This window comes from Eucalyptus grandis, chromosome 1 (genome assembly GCF_016545825.1).
Source record: "Eucalyptus grandis isolate ANBG69807.140 chromosome 1, ASM1654582v1, whole genome shotgun sequence".
NCBI classification, from domain to species: domain Eukaryota; kingdom Viridiplantae; phylum Streptophyta; class Magnoliopsida; order Myrtales; family Myrtaceae; genus Eucalyptus; species Eucalyptus grandis.
In genome coordinates this window covers 49015291-49031263 of record NC_052612.1, presented here as the reverse complement: position 1 = coordinate 49031263, position 15973 = coordinate 49015291, and the positions used below count along the sequence as shown (strand labels likewise).

At 38.4% G+C, this 15973-nt stretch overlaps 1 long non-coding RNA gene across 16 annotated transcripts; it reads right to left on the bottom strand.

The window, feature by feature from the left end:
- Positions 1-2133: 2133 nt before the first annotated feature.
- LOC104448646 lies at positions 2134-8287 on the bottom strand. Of its 16 annotated transcripts, none has more exons than XR_726360.3 (7): positions 8122-8286; positions 5874-8045; positions 4905-5177; positions 4576-4654; positions 3869-3977; positions 2409-2525; positions 2134-2306 (listed from the first exon to the last, which is right to left on the bottom strand). It is a non-coding gene; the product is annotated as an uncharacterized LOC104448646 (long non-coding RNA). The 16 variants fall into 16 exon arrangements; XR_005545888.1 differs by having other exon boundaries at positions 2409-2520; XR_005545891.1 differs by having other exon boundaries at positions 3925-3977.
- Positions 8288-15973: the final 7686 nt, after the last annotated feature.

The window sequence follows — 15973 nt, the reverse complement described above, 5'->3', positions numbered from 1 at the left end:
TACGCATATATATATATGTGTGTATATATATATATATGTGTACACACACATACACACACACACATATATATATCCGTTCATCATAAGATAACATGGTCTGAGAATTAAGGGCCAAAATCATGGAAAGACTTTGTTGTGTATATGCATTCTATTATTATAAAATGTGACTACCACCATTTGAGTGTCAATTATAGGTAAGGAAAGCACTGAGTATTCGTAAATAACTCCAAGTCAATCGAACCTTCTCTCTATCTTTGCCATAAATCAAGCAACTTCCAGGATAATACATGTTGATGCTGTGACTGGTTCTGAAAATATTCTCGTTGTGTCCTAATGAAAAAAAAGAAAAGAAGAAAAGAGAGGTCACAGATGATACTGTTTATTGAGTTAATTACGCAGTATAACTTTTTCTCAAAAAAAGAAAAGAAAAAAGAAGGCAATGTATTACTGTATATTTACAAGAGGAAAAAGCTGATTTTTTTACCATAATTACATCGATTTCATTCAACTAGTATCATTACTAGCTTTCCGCATTCTTAGTCGAGAGAACTTGGAATGAACAAGAAGAAATATGAAGCACTTCCAGCCAATTACTTATGAATTTCCAAGCTTCTAGCATTTTGCAAGCGTTTCAGTTGTTTTGCATCAAGTACAAAGGATTGGCCAGAACCGTTTCATTTAGCAATTGACTTTCCAAGCTTCTAGCATTCTCGCTGCCTGCTTCTTCTTCTTCTTTTTTTTTTTTTTTTAAAGAAAAAAAGCTTATTTTTTATTTAATTTAAATAAAAATGAATTTAAAAAGAGATTTGGATCAAAATGACATTTTGGTCACTTTATCACCACGTAGGAGAGATAAAATATTTAAAAAAACCATGTCGGCATTTACTGTCAACCAAGTTAGACAAAATTAATAGAATGACTCGATTGCATCAATTTGAGAAGTTATTGGACTTGATTGCAACTTTTGCAAGTTTTGGAACTTAATTGTACTATCATAATAAGTTTTAGAATTTCTAGTAAATATATCCCTCTTTTCTTTTGTGACGTAGCAATCCTAAAGGAGTAGTCATGCCTCGTTATCACAACTTAAAAATTGAAACCGGCTGAGCGAGCGTCCATGTTAATTTGGTTGCATTGTTTATTTCTTTGATAAAGTACATATCGTGTATTCCCAAAAATTCCAACAACTGTAGAATGACAAACTGTTTTGCGACCCTAAACATTTCTGCAAAGCTTCAGTTGAGCCAATAATGTCCCAAAAGCCAGTAAAAGAGAGGTGACATTCTCCTTTCTTTTTTGTTAAAAAAAGCCTGAATCAAGATATGTGAGAAGACTTTTTCAATAATAAGTAATTGATGAATTATTCACTTGAAACATAAACGTTGTTGAGAGAGTTTAAAGTCGAGCCTACTCGACAAAGAGTTTTAAAAAATTCTTAGGGTTATGACCATGGAGAGACTTTGTTACATAATATTTTAATAATTTTTTGAATCTTTTATAATTTTTGTTCTTTTCTTTTCTTGTTTTTCTTTTTTTTTTTTTCTTTACCACTTTGGCCTATGAGGTTGCCAGCTGACCATCGCCAATCATAGGCGAGGGCTCACACCCTCACATGTTAGCTGACGAGAGGCGCGACACCCTCACCTAGCTTAGGCAAGGGTGTCGGGCCCTCATCGGCCCACAGTTGGGGGAAAAAAAGAAAGGGAAGAAAAGAAGAGAAAGAAAAGAAAAAACCAAAAAAGTAATAAAAATTTCAGAAAAACTTAAAAAATTGCCCAGGTTACTTATTTTTGCCAAAACTGAGCAGATGTAGTCAATTCGCACAATGCAAAAGATTTAAAACTAAATTGATTTAATTGAAATGTTTAGAACTGAATTATTACCATCAAATATTGCATATTAATGTCACGATTGATTCTGAATGTATTTTGGTCGCATCCCAATGAAAAGGCACTCAAAGATGATACAGTTTATCAAGTAGAATGTGCAATAAAACAAAGGCAATGTAATGTTTATCATTGGATTATTTACTGTGAATTTATAGAAAGGGAAGTGCTGATTTTTAACCTTAATTCGATCAATTTCATTCCACTGGTGAAGTTTCTAGCTTTATGAATTGTAGAGAACTTGGAATCAACAAAAGAAACATCAAGCATTTCCAACAAATTACTTCTTATGAATTTCCATGGTTCTGGTATTCTGAAAGCGATTCAATAGTTCTGCATCAAGTACAAAGGATTGGCCTTAACCGTTTCATTTGGAGCAAAACCTCTCTTTCTTGCTCTCTACAAATGGAAGTTGATTTTCTACAAAAGCAAACACATGAATTATTTAAGATGAGCAATAGGGTTACTAGTGAGAGGACTTGAGAACAATATCTCCCCGTGAGTGATGAGGGAGAGTCTCACAAGCAGAGAAGAGAAGGCGCATCCATTTTGCAATTGGAGTTTGTATATTGATGACCGGCCCCATCCAGAAGATTGAATTCAATCTCCACATTTTAGTCCAAGTGAAAAGCACCTGCACTAATGAGGTAGTGGAGAATTAGGCCTAATTTTTGCAGTGCCGAACACAAACTAAGTCTAAGTCTTATGAGTTAATAATTGTTCCTTCATAAAAATGCATGTCTATATTAATACCATTCATTTCACATTATGGTTTTTTTTCGAAATTATCAATTGTGAAATAATGATTTTAATTAGTCGCATTGCTCGTGCTATGCACAAGAATTTGCCAGCCATTGCTCATAATAATCATAGTCATAAAAGAAAAGGCACATTCACTATTGCAATTGGAGTTTATCAATTGATGATTGGGTCCCATCCGGAAGATTGAATTCAATCTCTACAAATTAGTCCAAGTGAAAAGCAGCTCCACTAAGGAGATAGTGGAGAATTATGCTTAATTTTTTGTAGTGCCGGTCACTGACTAAGTCAAGTCTTATGGGTTAATGATTGTTTCTCTATATAAATGCATGCTTAGAATGGTACTGTTCAATTCAAGTTATGATTTTTACTAAATTATTACAATCGAAATAATGATCTCAATTAGTCTTATTGCCCGTGCAACGCACGGGAATAAGTCGACCATTGCTTAAAAAGCAAGACAATAGAAAACAACAACGAAAAATATATTGCGATTATTTTTGCAACATCACAAATGTAAATATTTATTCTTTACTTCTGAATTCTTTTCCTCCACAACACCTATTTTAAACTGGAGTTTGCTTTACCACAAAAACTCTAGATAAATGATGATTTTGACCTAAGAAAATATGAACGGTTCAATCTATAAAAGAACTTTCTCTATGTAGGCTTTTCTTTCAATAGAAGGATATAGTTTGATTCTTTAGTTATGCATTTAGTGTTTCCCATGGATGTAAATCACTAAACAGATAGTGATGGTAACAAAGCAAGAGATCATTAGCGCAATTCATGTGCAGCAAGTGAAAGGGTCATAGGACTATTCCAACATATAAACCACACTAAGAAACTCAGAGCTATCGAAAAAATAAAGAGAAAAATCCTCCCAAGGACAAAAAATCAGACCGTATATGTCTTTATAATATAAAAAGAAGAAAAAAAAAAGGTCTGACAACGAGTTGGGATAAACATTCGATATCACTGCTCAAAGCATTTTAAAAAAAGAAGAAGAGAATCTAACCACCGTGTTGTGTAGGAAAATGTAGCAAAAAGCTTTGGATGGATAATGATATCAGAAGGATTGAGGAATTTAAACTCAATAAACAGTTCAAATCTTCCATAGACTCAAAACCTGTGTAGCCAATTGATAATGAGTTATAATGCAATAACGTTTATCAGAGATAAAGCCTAGTTTAGATTGGAGAACAGCGTGGTTGTTTCTTTACCACGGAGATCAAAGGTCATTAACCAAGGGGAAGATAAGAGAAGCCAGGGATCGTACTTTGCCATCAATTTCGATACTTGTAGATTGGATTCGATCAAGAGGCCTCTGACCTAAAAAAGAACACAGAAAAATCAAGGTAATAAACAGAATCGAAGGAAGAAAAAACAGTTTTGGCAAATTACTTCTACGAATTTCCAGGATAGATGGGATGATCATTAACTGCAACATTCCTCGTTAAGGAAGCAAGTAGTTGTGCAGAAAACCCACGACCCGAAGTATTTAAAAAAAAAAAAAAACGTGATCAAGTAAACTTAAGCAATTTAAGATGGTGAACGCAGGTATAGCTAAATTTGATAAAGCAACCTGAATTTTATCTTTACGTAAGGTTAAACTGAGATTCTACAGAGTCGCCGACAATAGATAAGCTTCCTGGCAAACTCATCCTGTGCAAGCGCTACGGGCCCTAGTGGCCCATGAAAGGCCCGATGTAGTCTTTTTAATGGAAACCAAAAACCAGGACATAGTAATCCAGAAAATTCAGCGGAGGTTGAAATTCCCAAAATCTTTTATGGTGAGCCCAATGGGTTTGGCTAGGGGGATGGTAATTTTCTGGACTGATCAGGTATCATTATGTATAGAGAGACATAGCATGTATTTTATAGATATGATATGTACTATTGGCCTGAGTGGACACCCAATGAGAATTACCTGTCTTCATGTGCCAGTGGTCTATCAGCTACGACATAATCTTTAGGCTGAAATGCGTCACCTCAGCTACTCCAATAACCTGCCATGGATGTGCATTGGAGATTTTAATGAGATACTATACCATTGGGAGAAAGTGGGCAAGAGAATGGCTGAGCCCTACATATTGCAATCTTTTCGGGATTTTATAAATGAGTGTTTGTTAATGGATATTAATGGATATTGAGAGTGAGGGATGTGCTTTCACATGGGTGAACAACAGAGATGGGGAGGATGTGGTTAAGGAAATACTAGACAGGGTACTATGTACGATGGATTGGAGATTGTCTTACCCGACCACCGAAGTCTTTGCATTACCAACTCTAGGTTCTAACCACAGCCCATTGTAACTAGATACTGATCCCAAACCACCGAGTAAGTGCAAAGTTTTCACTTTCGAAGCTTTTTGGCTTCAAAATCAGAACTGCCGAAAGGTTGTCACTGAGACTTGGGCCTCTAAACAGCTACTGGACTCCTCTTTAGCTCGCAAGCTTCAGGTAACTTCTCGGGCACTTGACAGGTGAAGTAAATTGACGTTTTCCAACAGTCGTCGTCAGATCCATATCCTACAATAGCAAATCTAGCAGCATATCAATCAAATAGGACATAATTATGATAAAGCAAGGGTAAATCGCCTCAAAGATGAGGTTCAACATCTATGGCAATAGGAAGAGCAATATTGGGCAATGAGGTCACGTATTAACTGGTTGAGGAGGGGGACAAGAATACCAAGTTTTTCCATGCGACTACTATACAAAAACAACAAAATAATCGTATCAGTATGCTTCATGATGAGGATCAAGGGTGGATTAGAGACTCTAAAAAACTGAAAGATATAACCATGGATTTCTTTCGCAACCTCTATCGATCAACAGGACACCGAGATTATCTTCCTATTCTAACACAATGCCCCCAAATGGTCACATCACAGATGAATGCAGCCCTAATAGCAGAGGTATCTCGGGAGGAAGTTAAGCAAGCTACATTTCAATTAGGGGCAACAAAAGCCCCGGGACCGGATGGCTTTAACGGGTTGTTCTATCATACTTACTAGGATGTTCTACAAGAAGATATATTTACCTCTGTGCAAGAATTTTTCACTTCAGGTGTGATGTCCCTAGTTTTTAATAGAACACTTATTACTCTGATCCCCAAGACACCGCATGTTGAAAGGTTAGATCAATACCGTCCCATCAGCCTGTGCAATTTCATATATAAAATAATTTCAAAAGTGCTAGCTAATTGCTTGAAACCTTGGTTACCTGAGTTGATTTCCAAAGAACAGAGTGCCTTCGTGACTGGTCGACAAATCCAAGATAACATTTTGGTAGTCCAAGAGATCTTGCATCAGATAAAAATCAGGTCAAGAAAGAAACATTTTCAGGCCATACTAAAGCTGGATATGAAGAAAGCATATGATCGGGTTGAGTGGGATTTTCTGGAGGCTTATTTGTGACAACTGGGTTTTCATAATACATGGGTTAAATGGGTAATGCAATGCATAACCACAGTATCCTTAAGTGTCAAATTAAATGGTGAGCCATTACCCTACTTCTATCCTACAAGGGGGCTTCGACAAGGAGACCCCCTTTCTCCATATATATTCATCCTTGTAGCAAATGTCCTATCTATTATCATCAAGCAAGCAGTCGACATGGGAAATCTGAAAGGGATAAAATTCAATAGGTGTTGTTCTACCTTCTCTCATCTGTTCTTTGCTGACGATGCAATATTTTTCTCAGATGTCTGTCTCCTTGAATGCTAAAATTTAGTGAATATCTTACAAGAATACTGTCTAGCTACGGGCCAAGCTGTAAATAGAAATAAATTTGGTCTCTTCCTTAGTAAAGCTTGTCCAAGAACTCTATAGCAGAACCTAGCTAGAGAATTGAGAGTACACGTGCTTGAAAAAACCGGGAAATACTTAGGAATACCGTCAGATTGGGGGGTGTCTAAAAAGGGAAATGTTTGCTTGGATCTTAGGGCAGGTTAGTGCAAAGTTAGCGGGTTGGAAAGAAAACCTCATATCCAAAGGTGGGAAGGAATTTCTGTTAAAATCTGTGGTTCAGGCTCTCCCACAGTACGCCATGTCAATCTTTAAGATTCTAGTATCTATCTGCAAATCCGTTGAACAGAAGATAGCTAAGTTTTGGTGGCAAAATCATAGTACTAGATCGGGAATCCATTAGAAGGGTTGGGACCTACTTAAAGAGCGTAAGGAAAATGGGGGGCTTGGTTTTCGTGATTTACTTGCTTTCAATAAAGCACTTTTGGGTAAACAAGCATGGCGTCTTCTCCAAAATCCATCATCCTTGTGGAGCCGACTATTTAGAGGACTATATTTTCATTCTACTGACTTCTGGCATGCGACTAAAGGACATAGACCATCCTGGGGCTGGCAAAGCCTTCTCTTAGGTCGTGATTCCATTTTACCTCAGCTCCAATGGTCTGTAGGTAATGGGAAGAATATTTTCATTAGAAAGGACAAATGGTTATTTAGAGGAATCATTGGGGGACCTGCAAATAGAGGGGAACCAGAGATGGTGGCTGATTTTTTACATTCAAAACAGTCTACTTGGAATGTTCCTCTTCTCAGGAGAAGTTTTGATGACCAAAAAGTTGAAGATATTACTGCTATACACTTAGGTCCAATGTCCACTACAGATCAAATTATTTGGACAGGCACGCCAACAAGAGAGTCTACGGTGAAAAGTAGCTACCACTACCTTCAACATACAACCCCACCTAATGATCCTAACTTTGCATCTACATCATCTCACACACCATCCCGGTTATGGAGACAAGTATGGACTGCAAAGACTTCCTCAAAAATTCAAATTTTCTTGTGGTCCCTCTACCACAACGCGCTTGCTACAAGGGATAACCTATACCGGCGACACATTCTTCCTAATCCGGTCTATCAATTATGCCCAGCTCAACACCCTGAAACCACAGAACACCTTTTTCTCCTCTGCCCATGGACTCAGAGTATCTGGTCCCATCCCAAAGTCAACCTTGACATCTCAGTGTCCAATACAAATCGTATTGATGCTTAGCTAGAAGATATATTGGCAAGTGGAATTACGGTACTTGATCTGGAGACAATTGCATCCCTCCTTTGGCAGATATGGAAAGCTAGAAATCATGTAATCTTCAGAAACCAACGAATAACGCCTGCACAGCTTGTAGATCTGGCGTTCACAGATGCAGAGCTTCATCATCGATTTCAGCAAACGACATTAGAAACAGAAACAAGGAAAACGTCGATTTGAAACTCTGGGCGGTGGACTCCCCCGAATCCAGGTATTGTAAAGGTAAACATCGATGGGGCTTTTCCCATAACAGCAAAAAGGGGATCCATGGTGTGCGTTTGCAGAGATCATGCTGGACAGTTGATTGATGGATTCTCTCGGACTGTACCAGCTCTCTCCCCACTGCAATCGAAAACTGAAGCCCTAAATATGACTCTCAAATACTTGCTACAGCAAGGCATGGGAGAAGCTCACTTACAAGTTGAATCGGATTGTTTAGTGCTCGTCGAAGCCATTAATGCTCGCTGATTGCCACCATGGGATTGTTGAATGCTGTTCGCGGAGAGCGCCGCTTTGATCTCACGTTTTCCTCATCTGAGTATCCGATACTGCAGGCGTGAAGATAACACAATTGCAGATTGGGCTGCCAAGGCCGAAGGCCGTGATACACTAGTTGCAAATTGGGCCTTTTCACCTCCTCAAATACTTCTAGAAAAACTATGTACTGAGTCCCAGCATATGGGTTGTAATATTTTCACTACGTAAATGAAATGCTACGTATCTTTAGACCCCAAAAAAAAAAAAAAAAAACTTTGAGAACCGGAACCATCCCCATTTTCTATTGGCAAATCAGCGCCTGTACCTTCGACTTCATCTTTCTTGGCCAAAAAAAGGAAACAAACAACTTCAACTTCAGGGGACAAGCGAAATTCAGGCTGCGGATGGGTACTAAGAGAGACCACAGAAGCAAATATTCATAAATGGAATTGGAAAGGCTGCAAAATTTTCGGTTGAGATTTCTGATTTAGTTGGTAAATTTCTAATGCCATTGCTGAAAATATGCGGATAGGGCTGCCAAATTCGTGTTAAATGCCGTGTTGGCATTACATACGCCATGCTAAGTGGCTATTGAAAACCTTAAAATAAAGAGTACCTATAAAAATTTAAAAGAAAGAATTTGAAAAAAAAGGGGGGGGAGGGAATTGGGGATTTGGTAGATCTACAATCTTTACTCTCTTTGTTTTTGAAATTTGGCAGATTTAATATTGAAACTTGCCTAATTAAAACAAAATATCTCACAAACCCTTGCTTTAGATTTCTCTTCGCTTGTCTGAAATGTTCAGAGCCCTCTTTTGGGCTTGAAACCTAGTTATGTTCAAGTTGAGAGTGTAATGGTGGAGACCAATCATGCATCTTTCACAATGAAACCGTATCTTTCTATATGCAGACGTCATATCGTGCGACAAAGATGTCAACCTCACAGCGAACTAATTTCAATGTTGAACTTATTTTCCTGAAAATTGATTGAATAAAAATAATTGATGGAGCACCACAATTTTACTAGAGAATCGAATCGAATTAGTCACCTTTTTATTATCTCGACTTCGTTTTGGTCTCAATTCACCGTGCTAGAGTGGGAGAGATCAAGCCACAAAAGTGACCTATTTGGCTGAACACCAAGGCAAAACCCTGAATACAGAAGCAATTGAGAGACTTATGACATGCTCCTCCATTTGTGTCTCCATCCATCGTTGAAATGTTGCTCCAATCAATTTCAAGTTGAAAAAGCGGCCACTTGGGATTTGCCCTAAAAGTCAAGTAAATTATCGCTAATATCCAATTACTTCAAGACTAGACTTAGGTTACCTAGTGTGTGCACCGGTACATGGAACGAAAAAAGGATCGTGGAACTGCTCCTTGTCAAAAATGTGGTACGATAAGGGTGGACTTTTCTGATCCTGTAATTAGCATAAGACCAGATTTTATATAGACAATATAAGCAGTATAATGCGTTTCTAATGTATCCGAACCACTAAGTTTCATGTTCAAACAATAATTACTATTTTTAATTCTGTTTTCCGATACAAAAATATTATAATGAAAAATATTTTTTGGGTAAGTAATAATGAATAGTGTATTGGAACGTTCAGGATGCTCTTTTAGTATTTGAGTGTATTCTCATTTCATTGGTTGTCTTGTGCCCCAAGGGTCTACGTGCCGTGAGAGAGACGGATGCATGCATCTACTATATCTAATAATTGTAAGGAATCTAATCTATCGCTTTGGTTTTCAATTACAATAAAGAGAAAGTTTACATGTTCCTTTTCTTCTCATATGGTCGTGTGAGAGACGAATGCATGCATCTATCACATCTAATAATAGTAAGGAATCTAATTTATCAATGTAGTTTTCAATTACAATAAAGTGAGTTTACTTGTTCTTTTCAATTAAAGGTCATGAAAACAAAAGTCCACGTATAACGTATACGCCAAGTTTGGAAAATATTAATCACATGTCAAAGTTCATGAAAATGAAAGTCTAAGGTAACTACAAGTCAAAGTCAACGTTTATGACTTTTCGCATGATTATCACTTCATCTTTAGAACTAGTCCAATATTCTTTTTATTTTAGGATAAGTGCATTGAACAACCTAAAACTCGTCATGAAAGTGCAATTAGATTCTAAAACTTACAAAACTACAATCAACTCCCACAATTGAGTCCTTTTGTAAAGTTTGGCCAACTTAGCTAATGGAAAATGTCGGCATCACTTTTTTAAATATTTCGTCTCTCATAAGTGGCAATAACGTGGCTAAAATATAAAACATAAGGCTAAAACAATGTCAATTTAAATTTAATGCAAATTTTATTTGTGTTATATTAAAAAGTAAGCTGAATTGAAACCCTAATTCTGCTTTCTCATCCTCATTCCACGAAATCAAACCGTCGACCGCCAGAGCTGGTAAGTCTTCAAGAGGGACAGAAGCGACCTCTGCGAGTCACCAACTACCGGCAACTTCCCGGTCCGCTCCGCCGGCCCGCTCCGCCGGCATCGGTCCCCCTGGGCGGCTGTCAAATTCGAAGCCCCACGACACTCGGAGGGACTCTGAATCGGACAGGTTCCATTCAAGTCAGCTCGCAGACGATGCTGTATTGTACGCTGAACCACAAAATCAACACACACGAAGCATCCTCCCGCCAATTTGATTAAGAGAAAGGAAAACTGAAAAAGAAAATAAAGGAAACTATTCCTCTCTCGACTGGTTTTCGTCCTTAGAGAGAATTAATAAGACAAATCCTTTTTGTTTCACTTGTCTTGAAGCAACATATAGAGCATCAAAATTGATAAGAGAGAATAGGACAAATGAAAATATAGGCTACCTAGGATAATGGAACAAAGGGTTTTGCAAGCATAACAGACTTTATAACAAATGTTATAAAAAAAAATAGCATATAATGCAGTGAATGCAATTAAAAGGGAGAACAAGTGCCACCAAAAACATGGACTAGATAGGGAAATCGAAAGTCTAAATGTTTTATTTGATAGAACTATGTCAAACGGTTGAGGTTTCGAGTGCAAGAAAATTTGGGTTGGAGATCGCTATCTTGTGAGTATCCTCTCTATTTTCTGGCTGGTTTGGGAAAAGCAAAGGAAGCAAGCCTTTGAAGGAGAGGAGTCTTCAACCCCCGTAATTTTTCGTGACTGGTGCAAACTAATGATCTTAGCATAATGGAATTACTAGCAGATGCAAATGCATTGGTTGCTAATATATGCTTTCTCTCGTGATTAAGCTCTTTTGAATCTTGACCTCCTTTTGTACGTGGGTTTGCACCCGTCTATAGCCCTTTAGTGAATTTCTCTATATCAATGAAAATGAGCTTTCTTGCAATAGCCCCCACAGTACCATACACACTAACCTCCTTATCTAGCACCATATCCTTAGCAAGAGGCACAAATTCAGAAGCTTCTGGCATAATCTAGCCCCATTCTAAACTGAACTGCTTCCGCTTAGTTGTGGTGCCATCACAGGCACGGCTGCTCCGAAGGATTTATCTTCCCCCTCATTTGTTGGCGTCTCGAAGTCTCGAAATAAATTAGAAAAGGATAGAATTCTTTTAGTCGTTGGATTAGATTGAATTATGAATTCAATAATGGGGGTGGGGTTCCTTTCTGACAAAAAACTGGTGCACAGACATTCATCTTAAACATTGCTTCCCCGCTCTTTTTTTTTTTTTTCCTGTCTCCACATATCGGGATGCTCTGGTTTCTAACGTCTTGTGCGTCAACACCAGCACTTTACACTGAATTCCCACCTCAACTTATATATTAGGGGAGGTTGATGTGGTTTGCACATTCATCTCTCTCTTTATAGCCCAAGGTTAAAGGTATTGGAGAAGGACGGACTCATCTAGAATTTTGTTAAATGCAAAGCCGCCTCCTCGGATCTGAATTTGGCCGGAAACTCCCCAAGCAAGCCTCCTTCCACTCCAATTAGACTGATTTCTTGCCCAACTCGACAATGATGTGTTTTCCAAAGGAAGACTCGATACATCGGCTAGGCATGTGAAGAGGCGCTTCTTCTTCTTTTTTTCTAGTGTTTCCCATGGAAATTATGTGCAGCCAACAGTTTACAACGACCAAAATGAAAGACAAACAAGGGAAATTTCCCAAACAGAAACAGAACTGTGTTTCACTGTGGCGATATGTTCAGAGCTGCTTCAGAATATCTCTTTAGTTGCAGAAAATGTGCTAAACAAATCCACCTTGTTCAAGTAAGTAAGCAATTTAAGATGGTGGATGCAGGTAAAGCTAAATTTGATAAATCAACCAGAATTTTATCTTTATGTAAGGATAAATTCATATTCTATATAGTCGCTGAAAATATATAAGCTTCCATGCAAAACTCATCCTGTCCAAACATTGAAAACCGGAACTATCACCATTTTCAATGGGCAAATCAGCGCCCTTCACCTGCGACTTCAACTTCCGAAGGAATATAAAAAACCAAATTCAGCTTTAGGGGACCAGCGGGAAAAGTGCCAAAAAAGTCTTAAACTTTTTGTCTTTGTGCCGATTTAGTCCTAAATCTTTTTTTGGTGCCAATTTAGTCATAAACATTTTTACATTGTGCCAATTTAGTCATAAACATTTTTACATTGTGCCAATTTAGTCCTAAACATTTTTACATTGTGCCAATTTAGTCCGTTCTAGCCAATTTTAGCCGATTTTGCTGATTGGACGCCATTTGGCTAACGTACCGATCGATGACGCGTTGATAACTTTTAATAATATTTTAATATTTTTGAATATTTTTCTTTTTGTTTCCTTTTTTTCTTCTCCTCTTCTTCCTCCAGCCCGGTTGCCGGACCTCGCGACCGGCCGAGGCAACGGATGGCAAGGTTGACCTTGCCGGCCACCTCGCCGTGGCCACGAGGGCGGCCTCGCGCTGGGCGGTGAGGCTCGCCCTCGCCGGATCTGGCGAGGCTCGAGCCTCACCCATGGCCAGCGAGGGCGAGCCTCGCCCGCTGGCGCGAGGCCGCCCTCGAGGCCTGGGTGGCAAGGGCGAGCCCTACTAGCTTGGCGCAAGGCCAACAGCCTCAAGTTGGCCTCACGCCGAGCCGACGGGCTCACCCTTGCCGCCCAGCGCGAGGCCGCCCTCACGGCCACTAGCGAGGTGGCTGGTGAGGTTGACCTCGACCTCATTGACCGTCACCCCTGGCCGGTCATCGAGGTCCAACGATTAGCTGGAGGAAGAAGAGGAGAAGAAAAAAAGAAAAAGAAAATTAAAAAAAAATATTCCAAAATATTAAAATTTATTAAAAGTTGTCCTTGCCAGCCGGCTGGCATCTAGTCAGCAAAATCCAGCCAAAATTGGCCGGAAATGACTAAATTGGCACAACGTAAAAGGTTTAAGACTAAATCGGCATCAAAAAAAGATTTAAGACTAAATCGGCACAAAGACAAAAGGTTTAAGACTTTTTTAGCACTTTTCCCGGGGACCAGCTTTCTATGGTCATTCGTAAAATCCTTTGTTAGTAGATTTTTGACTTAGTTGATAGATATATATACCGTCAGTAGAAAGAGTATGACCAACAACTGAAATGTTGAGTAATCCTTTCAAAAATTATCGCCAATCTAAGAAATTTCTCGACTTTCAATTGAACTTTTCTTGGGCCGTAAGTAAAATACCAACATTAGAATAAATTACTATTCCAAATTAATGTTGGCAAATGTATTATAGTATTAGTTATTGCAAAAGACACTTGTATAATTACAAAGTAACTGGTAATATCATGACAATGTCGACAATTTCCAAGAAGTTGGTAATTTACAATTGTTAGTGAACTACATGTAGTGCTGGTAGTTGATAGACTACACTTGTAAAACTTGAAAAGGTAACGGACTAAATCAATTAGGAGGTTGGTCAATTCACAGTGGTGTAGAAAACCACTTGCGAAATTTGAAAGTTACTATTTTATAGGAATATTAAAATATTTATTATATTTAGGGTAAATCACTGGCGATACTTATAGAATTTCAGAGGACGTAGGAATTTAATTCTTTGTTTGGTCATTCGTAAAATCCTTGCAAGAAAATTATGGGCCACAATTTTTTACCGAGAAGATTGGAAATCCAGCAACTTTAAAATTCAACCATGGCAGAAATTTTCAATTTTGAATCCGTTTGCCTGCTTCCCTACCCATCCCCTCATGATCCAAGAATTGGAGGTCCATCAATGTTGAGGCCCATTTAAATTTGTTCGAACTAGCATTCATTAACATGGGAAAGAAGTCAAATGGAAGTCATATTTAGGCTGAAAAGAGATAGAGAAGAAAGCATAGTTTGGCCCGGAAGATATAGTAGAAAGAGTGGTGTTTTGAGAAATAGATGTCACGGAATGCTAATTACATTACCTGAGTAAGCAAACTCATGGAAGGGAAAGAGATCACACGAGCACAAGTTCTACATACATCCAAAATGAAGAACTAAAGGTGGGGAGAGGGCATGAGATTGCTCATTTCTTACGTGCTTCTTGACATTCTCAATCTCTTCAACTTGGCTACTTGCATCAATATGACCACATATGCATGTCTGCTACTTGATCTGCAAAGTTAAAATATGCACGTCTTGAATCCTTCTTGAACCGTAAAACTCCAAAACAGCCCCAGAGCCCAGTTGCAAATCCAAGCATTATGACCATATAGAACAATGCCTTATCAAGCCTATCCTCTTCATGTGTATCTTTAGGGTGAGGGACTTTTGACGGTTCAAGTGACTTGGCTCTGAGGCATTTTTATTTATTTATTAGAAGACAACAAGACTAGAGGATTGCTGGCATAAATGGAAGGATTGTTGAGTGTTTGGATTTGATTTCCTTTTGGAATTTTCCCAATGAAGTTTTTTTGCAACAAGTTGAGGTGGGCTGGGGGTGTTAACATTAAAATGCCTCACGGAATTGTCTTTGAAAGGTGGTTGTTTAAAGGATCAAGAGACTCGAGTGATGTCCTGTTCCCAATGCCAATGGGAATATTTTGAGAGAGATGGTTGTTAGACAAGTTCAAGCCATGCAATCCTAAGAGGAAAGAAAATTCTTCAGGAATTGACCTATTCAAAAAGTTGCTAGAGAGATCCAAATTGATCACAAGTTGCGGATGAATTTTGGTATACTTGTCATATCTTCCCTTCATAATCTCAACCACGTGCTCTTAATCCCAATCTAGATTTTGGCCTCCAAATGAAATGGAAATTATACCTTGTATAGGAGCAACGGCCACAAATCCAAATTAATTGCCTTGATTCAAGTTGATCATGCCGCTCATGTTGCCAAGACAATGTGGGATCTTTCCCATCAAATTGTTCACTGCCATATCTAATATTTTCAATCTTGATAGTGAGCTGAGCTACAGAGGAATGTTGCCAACAAACCTATTCTCCCCTAGCCTCAGGACCAAAAGCTTTCATCAAACCACATCGGAATGCTTCCAGAGAAGTCATTCTCTCCAAGATCTAAAATTACTAGATTTATATAATAATCTAAAGCCCGAGGAAGCTCCCCATTGAGACAGTTTCCATTCAAGTGTAGGATGGTTAAGGTGGGGCAATGATCCAAGTGAGCTAGGAATTACCCCAAACAGCTTATTGAATGACAAAGTCAAGGATGATAAAGAACCCCTCCAACAGTCTAGAATACTACCGGATAGTCTATATTATTTGCAAGATTTAAATCAAACAACTCCATGCCACATAATGATGACGGTAGATTACCATTGATTAGGTTATCATTGAGATACAAAGAATGTACTTGGTACATAATACCAATATCTATTGGA